The 16,336-nt window shown below is 35.1% G+C and overlaps 1 long non-coding RNA gene across 1 annotated transcript; it reads right to left on the reverse strand.

Moving 5' to 3' along the window:
- Positions 1-208: 208 nt before the first annotated feature.
- LOC311290354 lies at positions 209-6,136 on the reverse strand. The gene is made up of 5 exons (XR_014627365.1): positions 5,808-6,136; positions 5,559-5,586; positions 5,157-5,402; positions 4,624-4,785; positions 209-680 (listed from the first exon to the last, which is right to left on the reverse strand). It is a non-coding gene; the product is annotated as an uncharacterized lncRNA (long non-coding RNA).
- Between the last annotated feature and the right edge of the window lie 10,200 nt (positions 6,137-16,336).

Here is a 16,336-nt window from a genome sequence, read left to right on the forward strand (position 1 = left end):
TATTTTTACAACACTACTACAGTAAACAGCATTTGCAGTACTCCACTGTAATTACCAAATACAGTATATACCACATTTTACATTATTAAACTTGTCGACAGCAATAAATTGTATTTTTACAGGGAATACTGCTTTTATTATTACATAATTCAAATATTATACTTTAAGGTTTCATAAGAGTAGTCACACTAGGAAAAAGAAAACAAAATTTTCTGGGTTTTAAAACATTTATTTAGTTAAATTGCCTTCTGTGAACATGTTGGCTGAATTACTTTTTAAACATAAAATGCAATTTTAACACTTAACAACAAACAGGTAACAGTTAGCACTTAATTAAAGGAATAGTTCACCCAAAAATTTTAATTAGCACATGATTTACTCACCCTCAAGTCATCCTAGGTGTATCTGACATTCTTCTTTCAGACGAATACAATCAGAGTTCTATTAAAAAATGTCCTGGCTCTTCCAAGCTTTATAACGACAGTGAAATGCTGTTTCTTTTTTGAAGTCCATAAAAGTGCAAACGAAATCCCATTCAAAGTCTGCAAGGTTTCGCAGAAGTGAGGACACCTGTAGGCTTACAGTGGTGTTCGTTTTGCACAACTTGGCCAGTTTTCTTTGAAGTTACTTGTCCTTTCTTTGTTTTTGATCCACGTTCAGGATTGATGTCAAGAAAGCGTCTAAAAGGCAGAAAAAAAACACAATTAAATATTATTAACTGAGTGTATATATTTTGACAAAGAGAGACAGCACAAAAGCTGTCTAAAACTGAACAACATAAAAAAAAAATGCAATATAGGATGTTGTGAAAAAAAAAAAAAATGCAATGTTGGATGTTGTGATCAATAACTGATATTTTTTCCGCCCTGGTAAAATACATCAACTCAATGTGTCTGTTTACATGCGCACTGTCAACTAACTAAATTTTTGGAAGTGGGGTTGCCAGATTTAAAGTTTTAATCTTTTCATCTTCGGGACACAAATGAAGATATTTTTGATGAAATCTGATAGTTTTGTCCTTCCATTGATATCAATATCATTGCAACTGTCAAAGCCCAGAAAAGTGGTAAAAACATTGGTAAATCTATAGCTACAGTGGTTCAACCTAAATATTATGATGCAGGGTTTCTGCACATTTTTTAAAGTCAAATTTAAGGCTTTTTAAGACCCGAAGAAATCAAAATTAATACCATGCATTAGGGGTGTGCAATATTGACAAAATATGTCTCGATCGATATTTTCAAAGTTTTCTTGATAATAATTAGATAACATTTTACTGATTGTGTTTCTGTGCTTGGTGCCATGGCTTGTTTAGGCCTGTTGACAACTGACTGACAAAGATATTCATATTTTTCATATTCTATGCAGTGGTCAGTTTACAGCAGTGACAGAAATTAACATTTTTTATTAAGGGGTAATATTTGCCACCTTAAATTGATTTCAAGGGGCATTTTCACCTATATATGGACATTTGTAGATGTTTCAACAAGATCTTTCACATCTACTGCAGTCAGATTCACCCGTGTTCACTCTGAAGGAATCACTCACATGGCTGGGCACTTGTATGACACATCAAGGATGTTAAGAGGCTAAAAGCAGGTTTAAAACTTGAAGTCAACAGGGTGCAAATTTTAAAAAGAGGATAACACGGTGTAGGCAACATCGATTTTTGTCGTTGTTCTCTGTACTGACAGCACTCCAAATTTACAAAAAAATGCACTAGTTACATGGATTATTTAAACAATGTTTTTACTAGCTTTCTGGGCCTTAAAAGTTGCAAAGACGTTGCTGTCTATGGGTGGTTCAGAAACCTCTCAGATTTCATCAAAAATATCTTAATTTGTGTTCTGAAGATGAACGAAGGTCTTACAGGTTTGGAACGACATGAGGGTGAGTAATTAATGACAGAATTTTCACTAATCCTTCAACTGAAAACAACTTGCACTGACATATCTTAAAATATATGACTGCCACTGTTTTATCTCAAGATGCACACCAGTAATTTTTTTTTTTTTTTTTAATGATACATTATTATAAAATCTGCTTAAATACCCTAATTTTATTAAGGCCTAGACCTGGCTTAAGCTAAGCCCTGTATGGAAACCAGGGCCATATTGTTCATACCAGTAGTCAACATAATAAATACTGTCAAGTCAAGGTTAGTGACACAATTCAGTCTAATATATGTATATATATATATATATATATATATATATATATATATATATATATATATATATATATATATATATATATATATATATATTAGGGCTGTAACGATTCCTCGATTAAAGTCGAATACTCGATTTTAAAAAATCCTCGATTGCAATTTACCCGTGTCGAGTAACCGGCAAAATACCGGAAGTGGCGCATTCCACAGACGAGAGTCCATGAACCGCATTATTACACAGTTTTCTAAGGCTACGCGATATATTTAACTGTTTACAATCATGATATTGTGAAATCACAAAGGCTAAGATTAAGTTAAATAAATATATGCGCTGTTTTTTTTTCTCCCACAGAGAAGCATGACGGTTTAATTATTTACATGCGTGCAGATTGTGTTAAAAGTACCTCAGCTCTGTTCACAGTAAACGCTGCTCCACACATACTCAGTCTCTGCATGTGCTGTTTGTTTAAGTTTCCAATAATGTGCATTTGGGAACGCAAAACCCCGGACACGTGTTTCATAGTAACTTACTGTCATCATTTATGCGTGGAGCGTCTCGGGTTTCTCAAACTCCATCTCTGCGTGCTGTGAGTTTGTGTGGCTTATATAACATTCATCTGCACGCATGCTGCACCGTTTCACAAGATTCGTAACGCAGCTCATTTATAAATCTTCGCCAACACAGGAGAATACATAAGTATGTTTCTGAATATATTCAGAAATATATTCGCAATCGCATATATTCTCATGTGCGAATTGTTGTTCATCGCGATTTCAAAATAAAAGTTTAACCCTTGCACTGCTTGCATGTTTTGACGTGCACATGTTCTTTTCAAGAAATTACGGCAGCTGTTGCATTTCTATCGTACAGAAGTGACCAAATATGAAAGATTAAGTTGACATTTGAATTAAATGTTATGTTCATTAGTTATCATATTTACATGGTGTATTTTAACAGCGTTGTTCAATAAAACCCATATGATTACTTCAATACTTTATTTGAACCAATAATTATTGCTTGTTATTATTTGGGTAACACTACAATAAGGCTCATTAGTTAACATGAATGTATTAATCAACATGAACTAACAATGAACAATAACTACATTTGTAACTAACATTTGTTCATAAAAATACAGCTGTTCATTGTTTGTTCATGTTAGTTCATTACATTAATGTTAACAAATACAACCTTTAATTTTAATAATGTATTAGTAAATGTTGAAATTAACATGAACTAAGACTAATAAATGCTGTAGAAATAAATATTGTTCATTCTTAGTAACTAATGAACCATATTGTAAAGTGTTACCTATTTGTCTTTAAGTAATTTTAAAGGCTGTTGTTCACTTGGATCTATTTTTATTACCACAATTTTTTATCCGATTACTCGATTAATCGATGGAATAATCCGTAGAATACTCGATTACTAAAATAATCGATAGCTACAGCCCTAATATATATATATATATATATATATACAGTGTTGGGGAGTAGTTAACTACAAGTAGCGACGCTACTAACTTAACTACATTTTTCAGTAGCTTGGCAGTAGCTCAGTTGCTTTTTAAACAGTGTAGCTTTTCCAGTAGCTAACTACTTTTTGCAGCAAGTAGTGGTGTAGCGCGAGCAAAAGCTACATTGCGTTTTGTTGTCGAGCCAGCGCGAATCAGCGCGATGCAAGGATATTCTTCTTCTTGTTAGATTACAAACATTTTTTTTGCCATTACCGCCACCTGTTGTTTAATCACGCATCTTGCGGCTAACGGTTCACTGACGTACAGAAGTGGGTTGACACACCCATATTATCCATGATAGAGCAAGACGATATTTGAGTGTTGTGTGTAATAAAACAATACTCTTTGAAATCATAATTGTATTGCATTGTTTTAAACACTAAATATTTTACTTAAAACATTCCTCAGACACTTATTCAGTTATTTATAATATACGTTGTTCAAAAAAATCAAAAGTAGTTTCAATGTAGCTAGCTACTTTTTGATAGTAACTTGTAGTGTAGCTAACTACTTTTCCAAAAGGGTAGCTTGACTGTAGTTTAACTACTTTAACTTACGAGTAGCTTGTAGCTTGTCAAACTACAGTTTCAGAGTAGCTTCCCCAACACTGTATATATATATATGAAGAGTTCAGATGCAAAAGCCTCTAAGTGCCATCTGAAAATTTCTTCTAGAATGGTCATTTTTATCAAGCTTGTATATTTAAGTTGAGTAATTTCTCTTAAATGACAATTAATAGGTAATTTTCATTGCTATTTAAGTGAAAATACTGAACTTAAATATACGAGCTTAATAAAAATGATCATTCTAGAAGAAAATTTCAGATGGCACTTAGAGGCTTTTGCATCTGAACTCTTCATATATATATATATATATATATATATATATATATATATATATATATATATGAGAATGGCAAATATGCCAATGACTAACCTCTGAACAAACTCAAGGTGCTGCCTCTTCCTGGTACTGCAAGCTGAAGTTATAGGAGGAGGCAAACAGCGCTGCCAGGCCAGTGATGAAGAGGCTGTGATCCTTCACACACACCTTGACCTTCCAAACTTAATATCCAGCACTGGTTGCTTAGAGATTGACCTGTAATGGAATAAAAAAAAAAATAAAGAATAAATAAATAATATTAATAATTAAAATAACTACTGTGGGTTCCACTGTGGTTCGATGTAGTTGTCTATTCATAGTTCTATGAATTACATTTTTCAACTAAAAATTAAAATTGGTTAGAATGCTAAAATGCACTGGCATATAATTTTGTTTGTTTTAAGCATAAACTCACTTAATTTTGACTTGTTCTTTAAGAAAACAAGACAATTTTTACGTGTCTATTAAATGCTTCTTCATGTAAGAATTGTAGAAAACACTTATTAAGAAAAACATATTTTGCAGTGGGGTGAGTAAATGATGGCTTTTCATTTTAGGTTTCATCTACCCCTTTAATGTTTACATACCAGGAAATAAGTCGTGGACTTTCTGGCAAATGTAGATTGCTGGACATCAGCGATGCAAATTCCTGAAACAATTTTTAAAAAGGACAGCACAACCTTGATCAACAGAACCAAAACATAAAACATATTACAAATTAATGAGATTTGCTGAATAATCTCTACTTATCTGCTTGAAGGATAACACCGTCTAACTTCTTTGAATTAGGGAGTAGTTGTAGGACCATGGGATGGCAATCAGGAATAGGCCTACTACATTTGAAAACAGCATTAGGAACATGGATTTTCATGTGCTAGCAAAATTCTGACAACGATTCAAAAGCACGATCACAGAACTGACAGAATTTGACAGCATTTTTTTTTTTTACCACATAGACTATAACTGTAACACTACTTAAAAGCACTTACATTAACAATGGCCATCAGATTACAAAGCCTAAAACGAAAAAAATATATATCAAATGCACGTCATGCAAATAGCATGGTAAAGGTTGCCTATTATATGAAATGTCGAAGTTAACGTTACTTGGTAAACAGGTGGAACAGAGTCAGTGAATTGCTTGCGCGGCCACGTTAAACCGCGTTCGCAAAATCAAACCAAATACGTGAAAACAATCACACAAAACGCAAAAAAAAAAAAATTATATATTGGCTTACCGTATCACTCAGTTGAACAATTCTCCATCTTCTCAAACTCTAAATCCCACTTATCGTCACGCGCAGGTTAGATTATTCAATGACAAATTCTTCCATCCGTCTTCAGGTAGCTGCTACCGTTAACGTCGTCCATTTTCTGCTGCGTCACAGGCAACTAATGTTTGAAACACGAACCGAACCGAACCTCAAAAAAGCTTTAAAATTGCTCACAGATTCGCAGACATTGTTTATCTTGATAACAGGAATGATTATTTTGTTCAGTTGAATCCCGCTGACAAAACGAGTTTGCCTGTTGTAGCTGCCTAACGTTACTGTCTGCTGCTGCTCGCATGACGCGTAACATTTGAACTGAATTGAGCGCGAAAGAAATCAATCCCACAATGCAATGACTTTTCAGTCAGTATGATGGTAACGAATTTATCAGGACGAAAACAGAAATGTGCTGTATATTTACAGCTGTTCTGTAAAAGATACATCTTAATACTGTATTATGGAAATACAGTACAATTCTGTAAGAAATTCGTTGTAAATTTACAGTAAAGGGTTACAGTGTATGTTTACATACATTTATTAAATATGTTGAAAACAAATATGTATGTCACATATTTATAATTAATGCTGTCCATATATGCGAGAAACCAATACTATAGGCTACTGTAATATATGCAGATATATGGTATCATATATGGATGAACTCAAATATTTTCTTTACATGTTTGGACACATACATGTTCATATATGTTGCAGGCATATATTGTGATCTCAGATAAGTCAAATATATGTATAGATATATGTTGCAGTCATATATTGTGTTCTCAGATAAGTCAAATATATGTATAGATATATGTTGCAGGCATATATTGTGTTCTCAGATAAGTCAAATATATGTAGATATATGTTGCAGTCATATATTGTGTTCTCAGATAAGTCAAATATATGTATAGATATATGTTGCAGTCATATATTGTGTTCTCAGATAAGTCAAATATATGTATAGATATATGTTGCAGGCATATATTGTGTTCTCAGATAAGTCAAATATATGTAGATATATGTTGCAGTCATATATTGTGTTCTCAGATAAGTCAAATATATGTATAGATATATGTTGCAGTCATATATTGTGTTCTCAAATAAGTCAAATATATGTATAGATATATGTTGCAGGCATATATTGTGTTCTCAGATAAGTCAAATATATGTAGATATATGTTGCAGTCATATATTGTGTTCTCAGATAAGTCAAATATATGTATAGATATATGTCATGCTATTTAAAATATAAGTACATATATGGCCATATATTACATTTTTGTATGGGAAAATTAATATGTTTTTCTTCAGATATTCTTTATAGATTGTGGGTCAGCCTCAAAACCGACCAAACACCTTGAGTGTAACTTTTGTCAATTAAAAACAAATTCACTATGTTTTAGTTCAGTTATAGTTTATAATATATTTATTAGAATATATTTTATGGCAATAAAGAAGTATGATCACATAATGTCGATTGGTGCATTACATCAGTGTTCATGTCTATCAAATGCAGTGTTGAGCACTATAGCCAATCACACGCGTTTCTGCTGAGTTTAAAAATACAACGCCCAATCAAAGGCGGTTAGATTAGTCACCGGTGAAGAAATCCGGTGAGAGCTGATTTCAGTGCGCGCTCCGTCACAGAATTCTCTAATCATAAACCACAAAGTGCAAATATAATATGTAAGAAATTCATTTTGCACTGTAGATAGATAGCTTTGTTTCTGGGTTTTTCCTACATTTGGCGGCCGCCGAATCGAATTTTTGTCCTGCCAGAGCTTTATTTGATCGGTGAGTGATGACTGCTCTGCTGCGCTTGTGAAAGAACGAGCAGAGAGAGAGAGAAAGCGCGCGCGCACTCTCACGTCTTCAAAGCGATGTCTTGCTCTCTCTCCCTCACGCAATTGATCAAAATCAAATGACACGATGGCAAGGCTCGAAATTGCGACCATTTTGGTCGCATATGCTCCTGAAATTTAATCTGTGCGACCTAAAAATATATTTGGGAGCATTTGTGCGAGTGCAAATAATGGTTGTGGTGCGACCTGTTTTCATTTCTCTTAAAAAACGTTTGCAAATTACTTCACAGTGTGTACCTTATGTGCGCTGATACGCGATGGCCGGACCATCATTATATCCAACGTTATATAACCAATCCAGGGGTTTTCCTGCATTGATTTTTTTTTTTGGCGGCCGCCAAAGCCTTATTTGATCGGTGACGTGACTGCTGCGCTTGACAGGGCCGCGCGCGCGCACTCTCATGTCTTTAAACAACACGAGCGCTGTCTTGCTCTCTCTCCCTCGCGCTCGCGCATATTAATCTAAATCATTTGACACGATAGAAAAAGGGCGGAAGACCGAAGTTTCACGTGGAGCATTCGGAGATTTGTTTTCTCCTGAATTACCGCGGAGTGTGAATTGTGCTAAACAAAAAAATAAACTGCCGGGATAATCAGACAACGCGTGCCGTAGGCTACATGTCCACTAATGACACGTCCGATTCGCGAACTAATGACTCATTTGAACCGATTCACTTTAATGAATGGTTAAAACAACTGATCCAACACTGAACTCACAAGACGTCTTAATCGGTGTATAACAAAATCGGTAACACTTTACAATAATGTTACATATATTAAATTCTAGTTAACTACATTAGTTAACATGTACTTTCAATAAACTGCACTTTGTTAATTTGTTAACCATTGTAAATTTCAACATTTAGGCTACTAATAATAGCCTACATTATTGAATTTTTTATTTATTTTTTGTTAACATTTAATGCACTGTGAAGTAACATGAATGAACAATGAACAGCTGTATTTTTATTAACTAAGATTAACAAAGATTAATACAGCATATTATTAGCAATAGAGTGCCAAGTGCCAAGCAAAAAATGCAGGGCAAACAAATCAGGTTCATCAGGTTCGATTATTAAGGCTTTTAATCGGCAGGATGCTGCTGGTCGTTCCGCTCTATTGGCAGAGCTAATTATACGTCAAATATAACACCGCACACCATTGCCAAAGAAGAGCTTGCCTTCACTAAATTTAAACCTATGTTGCAGCTCATGGAAAAAGAACGGAGTTGCGATTAACGACAAATCATGTGCCAATATCATCGGGATGAGATGATATAGAGCCAGAAGACCAAATTTCAAATCTTGGCCACAGGATGTGTAAAGCCCCAGTGAAATGAAATATGTCATATATAATTTGTAGTTGTGGTGCTCCTAAATTTTTGCTGGTGCTCCTAACTTTTTAAAGTTGGGAGCACCAGTGCTACCAAGTAAAAAAGTTAATTTCGAGGCCTGGATGGTAAACTATTCAGTGATGAAATGTGTTCTGTGTTGACACAATCTTGTGCGATGTCCTAACTGCTGGGATAATCACTCAACGATTACACGTCCGACTCGCAAACTATTGACTCTTATGAACCGATTCACTTTAATGAATTGTTAAAACAACTGATCTGTCCAACACTGAACTCAAAAGACGTCTGAATCATAGAACGGTAACACTTTACAATAAGGTTCCATTTATCAAACTCTTGTTAACTACATTAGTTAACATTAACTATTAATAAACTATTAATCTTTGTTAATGTTAATTTCACCATTTACTAGTAGTCTACATTATTGAAAGCAAAAGTTGTATTTGATAACATTAGTAAATACACTGTGAAATAACATGAACAAACAATGAAAAGCTTTATTTTTATTAACTAAGATTAACAAAGATTAATAAATACAGGAACAAATGTATTGTTCATAGTTAGTTAGCCTAATACATGAACTAATGTTAACAAATCAAACCATACTCTAAAGTGTTACAAACAAATCATTTACTCTGAACTCAGAAGTGCTTACCCCATTTTTTATTATTAATAGTGGTTAGCAAGATTTAACCTTTATAAACTACAGTATTAATGTGTAGATTTTTGTAGAAAATGACAAACATTTTTGTAGAAATCATTTAGTTTAGACTGGAGTGAGGTGAACAACTGACTGATCATTCAGCTTTTGTCCAGTGTTATTATTTGTAATGAAAGTTCAAGTTACATGGTTTGTGAGTGTGGTGTTGAGTTTTATGACACTCTTTTTCTCTGTTTCAGAATACTGTTTCAAAAGCATTCCTTACTGCATTTCAAAGGTAAAGGGTTAATTAGGGACATGGCCACAAATACAAAATGCTTCAGATTTTGCTTGTTGATAAGAAAATCGTTATAGTTTAAGAATGATCAGGAATATAAAAGCTATTAGAAAAAAAAAAAATTGTTTATGCCACAAATAATTAAGACTACATTTACCCCAGGTAGCCAAACAGATCTGGGCCAACAATGGCCCAGATCCGGCAAGCCGGAAGAAATCAATCGGCCCAGTTCCGGTTGCCGGACTCTTGTGAAACGCGGCAATGAATGACGCGCCAGAATCGGCCCAAGTACACTGGCCCGATTCCGGGTGCCGAAACTGAGCCGACGCTGCCGGAATCGGGCCATAATCACGCCAGCATAAATTGTATAATTCGCCGGTACTGGCCCGAGTCAGAGTTCCAAAGGGAAATTTATTCTTTATGATTTTTTTTTATTTCATGTACCACAAATTGTTTTACTAAAGTATCTTGAATTACACATAAACCTAGTTACAACAAACATCTACAAAATAACAACAAAGACAAGTTACAATTTAATGACAGACTTTATTACACAAAAAACAAACATTATATACATAAATTACATGTTGCAATTTTATTTTATTACAAGTAAAAATGACTTAATGCACCTTTAAATACACAGCAACAGCATACCTCCTCTAAAATGTCTTGGGTAACCTGTAAACACGTGCCGAACACAAGCATACATTTGCAATTTACACTGTACATACTACATTAACAGGTCCCATTAACAATCTTTATTGTTGAACCCTGATCATTACTAAACAATGAAGTTAATTCATTACTTAAATACATTACTAAAAGTTGATTTTCTTTTATTGGAAAAGTTTTACACATACTACAAAATAAATTCAGAAGAAATAAGCCGTACTTTTAAGAATGTTTAAAATGATAAGATCACATAAGATAAGACACAGAGTCCCCTCATGGAGGCTGATGAAGGCCAGGGTAGGGCTGCACCAGCCGTTCGTAAGTTCTTTCTTAAATTGGAACGTAAAGTCCACACTAGAGGCTTAGTAACGACTAGCTAGTTTGTAACTAACTCTGAACTTTATTCCGTTGCACCATTTGTTTGTAAGGCAGAACGTAGCTAGTAGGTCGTAAGCTCTCCGTAAAGTAATGCGTAGTCGCATAATATGACGTTTAGCCTCTGATCCAATAGCAGCCTTCAAATACGTGAGCAGATGTTGTGTTGAAATGCTGTGAATTTCAGTTTATCCTTTATTCTTTTGCCTCACGTTTCTAACGGTAAAAATAAGTTTCCATTAAATACGATACTTGATCATGAATAGCATAAGTGTTTTTATATGTAAATAACATTCAGAAACTGTATTTGAAATAAAATGAATAAGGATCAATAAATAAATATTGATACAAAAAACATAAGAAATTACGTTTATTGATTATGACGCGTGCTGTTTAGGATGGGTTCGTGTTAAAGATAGCCGCTAACAAGGTAATCTTTTCACGTAATGTTCCCTCTCTTAAAATGTAAGCGAGTGTCAGCATAAATAATCATATATGTCTAAAGAATTGAAGTCTGTCAGGTAAAAGAAGAGCTTATTGATGCAGTTCAGTCTGTCTGATATTTTATTTACTCCTGATCGGAGGCTGCCGTAAATATTTAGTTTATACGAAGAGTTACGCTTCAACAAAGTTTAATGGTGCAATGTAAAAATATTTAGAAGTGCGCAAGTCGTAACTTAGTGTCCATTTATGTCAAAACTAGGCTAAGTTATAACTTACACACAGCTGGTGCAACCGGCCCCAGATGAAAACTTCCCCACACTTTAAATTCTAGGTAAAAAAAGTTTTTGTTCAAAAACATGTGATGCAGCATCCATGCCAGTAGTTGTCAGTGTGTAGTCTGTCAAATAGGCCAGTAGGTTACAGTCCAGCTTTCGTTTGGTTCTGTCTTGACCATCACCCCAAAATGGACTCAGGAGCTGAAATTAGAAGAATACACACCACAAAGGATATAACTCCAGACACTGAATTCAATCTTAAATGCATAAATAATAGTGGTAATAAATCGCGCGTATTCTGTGTATAGTGAGCAGTGGTGCTGAGCACAGAATACAAGAAGTGACGACACCCAACATCACTTAGAGCAACTTTAAAAGTATAACATTTAAAGCCCCTTAAATTAACGAAATGACTTGAAAAAAAGATTTGTTCATTTTGATGAACAAACAAAAGAGTCAGTAAAATTATTCGGACTTCCCATCACTAAGACTGAGCTGCACAGGTTGTTGCTGGGATCCTCTTCCACTCCTCCATAATGACATCACAGATCTGCTGGCTGTTAGACACATGGCGCTTCTCCACCTTCTGCTTCTGGAAGACCCACAGTTGCTCATTAGGGTTCAGATCTGGAGACATACTGGCTCCTCCATTACCTACACCTTTATCAAGGCAGTTGTCATCTTGGCGGTGTGTTTGGTGTCTTTATCATGCCGTTAATACCAATACTGTATATTTGACATTAGTTGAAAGTTTTACTTACAAGTCATAGGGTTCACAGCGCCATAGAGATGTTGATCTGCTCCAACTCTGCTATTGTGCAGGCCATCAGCATGGAAGGATCTAGGAACACAACAATCCTCTTGCCAGGTTTATTTAAAGGCAAGGAAAATAGAAAGAATAACATACAGAAAATAATTTCTTAAATTAGCATAACAGAATTTATGTTTTTAGGTTTACTTATTTATATTGCTCCAACAGTGTCACGTACGTTTGGATGTAAAAACCTTCTTAAAATAAATTAAACAAATAAAATAAATAAGAAAACAGATGCATGGTGATATAACGTTAGGTGAAAAACATTGTGAGAAAATGAATTTAAAGTTATTTAATGGGCTTCCTCAGTTTACCTGTGTCTTTCTCTGGCAGCAGCTTTCTTCAGCAATGTTGCAATAGTAGAGCTTCCCCTCTGTTGTTATTTTGTTGCTGCTGAAATCACAGATAATTTGTTTATCAATATTTGTTTACCATTGAGCTAGTTTCAGCCAATTTTAACATTAGCGCTCCATGTAAGTGACGTCACCGATTAACAGCACACAAGTTTCTGTTAAATAATACATAGGCTACGTTTCTGTTAAATAAATTAGCTCACTTCCAAGCAAAACCCTTAACAAAACTATTAAAAACATCTAATCTACATATAATATGTGATTACACCCCAAACTTTCATAAACAAAAGCTCATCTAGTTAACGTTAGTCTACGTTAGCTACCTTTTCTGAAAACGGTTGAGATGCTAACGGATTTTTTTTTCGAAGACAATAAAGCATTTCTATAAGTAAATATTCAACAGAAGCGTGTCAATTACAAATAAGATAAATGTCAAGCACAGTTGTGTGTATTATTCGTGTGATTTAAGAAACTAAACTCACCTGGAAGCAATAAAAACACCACGAGAGAGGGTTAACTGCTCGTCAGTTGAAGTGGTGGCCCGCCGTTTCCATGGCGACTCTACGCCGCTCCAGTGTTTGAAAAAGCTTCTGGGACGTTCACGAGCACGCGCATTAAAGCACGTCAAAGTCACGCACGCAGCATTTACAAACAGAAACATTTAGAATTGGAACATTACATACATACAATTCATATAAAAATAGTATTATTATTAAAAAAAATTTAAATCATGAATTTAAAACTCATTTTGAAGTTTATGAATTGTGGCATTTTTATAATTTAATGTGTCTAATGAGCCATGTCTCAACCACAATCGGCCCAGCTACACACAGCCAGAACCTAGCCAGATCTGGCAACCATTACTGGGCCAGAGCTGGCTCACTTCCGGTGAGCCGATGCCAGTACGCAGCCGAGTGTGCCGACACTCAGCCGCGATCGGCCCGATTCTGCTGGCTACCTGGGACCCATCCATTCTCCAAACCACTTGTCCTATATAGTAAACCTGCTGGATGGTCGGTCCATCACAGGTTTTTGGGCCGCATATTTGATATAACTTGGCTTCTAGAAAATATAAGAGTATTTAAAAAAAAGACTTTCTTGAGATAAATTCCTAAAATTATCTGTATTCTTCATATAGATAAATTATCAAAAAGTATCATAATCATTATCATAAAGTCATATTTCATTATGTTGTCGTTATTTTTTTCAGACTGACTGATCAGAGCACAACCTGCTGCACTTTTCTCTCTGGTTAGTATTAATATTGTTTCGTAAGCTGTATTATGGTATTTTCATCCCATCGCCATAATTGTAGTCTCTGTGCCTTAATATGTCTGTTTTTATATCTTTTTCAGGTTCCTTGGGTTTTGCTGTTTCTACAGAGAGCAGTTTATTTCATTTCTTACCCCACGTCCACCCACCCACCCCCTCCACCTTCACCCCCACCACACGACCTACCCCCTCCACTCCCCCCTGAGAGTACTGCAGGTTTTATCTTTCTAGGCTCAACAGCTGTTACATCTGGAGAACGTTCAAAGTATGTGTCTACCTAAGTGATAATGTCCAATTAAAATGAATTTGACTAACAAATAAGTGCATTTAAATATGTATTACTTTTGAGTACTAAAAAAGAAATCCATGGCTACTTTTTATGATTTGAGACTTGAAAGTAAAATCTCTACTTTTAGAAGTTAGTTAAATTCACTCAAATTAGTGAGTTAAACAGATAAATTTGTCAAGAATTGTTTTTTGTCATTTCTTTTTATCTCTTCATATTTTAAAGGATGCCGCGGAAAGGAAAGAGATCTCAGGCTCAAAAAATTCGTTGGAGAAAGTTGGACCTGGAGGATGACCAGACCAGACCCTCCAGGATTAACCAGGTACTATTGATATCTGTGTCTTGCAACATGCTCATTTCAGGGCACCTTAATGTTTGGGACTAGGGCTGTCACGATTTCACAAATGCGACCACATCAAATTTTAACTCGCAAATTCTCAAAAAAATGGTCGTATATGACGACTTTTTTGGTCGCAGCCTGGAGTCCTGCAAATCATAAACGCTTTATCACTCTATACAACACTTTAAAATAATATAATTTCTGCCTTATTCTATGATTTTCAAATACACAGTGACTCAAATTTACAGTGCTTGCAGAGATGGAGTAGCATTTACTGTGACCCGGTCGATCCGCTTTGATCTCAGTGCTGCGCATATACTTATTTAATTAAAATATTGCAATTTTTTAAATAATCACACTAAGCCAAATTGTGATTTCGATTTAATTTCTGTTAATCGTGCAGCTCTAGATATAAACAAAAAAACAACAATGCTCACTTGCTATAAGTATATGAATATCAGTAGATTGCCGATTGATAATCTCCATTAGGGATGCACCGATACCAGTATCAGTATCGGGCCCGATACTGAGCTCATGTACTTGTACTTGTAAAAATGCTCCGAAACCAATAACCAATACCAGGCAGCGTGTGTAGGCTACAGTACAGTGTTTGTGTCCAGACAAAGAATCACTGACAACAGAATGGATAAACAGAAGGGATAAAAAAGAAGGCTGTTTATGAAGTAAATGTATCTTATTAGTGGAATATTAAACAAAATATAATAACACATAGCTGTGGTACGCAAGCTGATCAGAGAAAAACATGCAGTGTTTATTACGATGTAAATTGTTAATCAAATAAATTAATTAATTAATTAATCTTTCATTTTAAATGCCTTTTTAGTTTTTTTTGTTTATCTTTAATACTGTTTAGCAAAAATGTCTTTGTCCCAAACACTATAAAGTGCAAGTTAAAATTTAACACAGATTCTATAACACTAATTTTTACCAACAGCCTAATTCCATGAATGATGATTTACAGGTTGAACAGGCAAGCACCAGTGCAGCTGTAGCTCAGTTTTCGGGTAGAACGTATCCAGAAGGTGGTGATATTGCAACCAGGGTTTTGTCTGTGCAGGCATCTCATTGTCAAGGTGATGATAGGTATGACAGTTTCTCTAGAAATCATCAGTGCACATGCGTAGCATTGACATTTTTAGCTAGTCAGAGTGAAGGGATTACGTTCAAGATGCCTGACCTTGATAGAGTTTTAGAGGAGGGAGATGCGTTATATGTCTTTATTAAAATGCAGCTTATTGCTGAAAGGAGGTTTAATCGCAACCATATGACAATGGAGGAAGTACCGTTGAGCGTTGAGTCATTTCACCGGACACATAATGTGCTGAAGTCAGGAGTGATGTTTGGATACCTCAGAGCCACAGGGACCCCTGGCACTGAAGAGTGGTGGATTCCTCTCACTGAAAGACTACAGTGTCTCTCAACAGATGTCAGTCATGCTCTGCTCCTTGTTGCTCCAGAGTGTATTGCTGTGTTCAGAGACAGATCTGGAA

The sequence above is a fragment of the Rutilus rutilus genome (genome assembly GCF_951802725.1).
Source record: "Rutilus rutilus genome assembly, chromosome: 5".
NCBI classification, from domain to species: Eukaryota; Metazoa; Chordata; class Actinopteri; order Cypriniformes; family Leuciscidae; genus Rutilus; species Rutilus rutilus.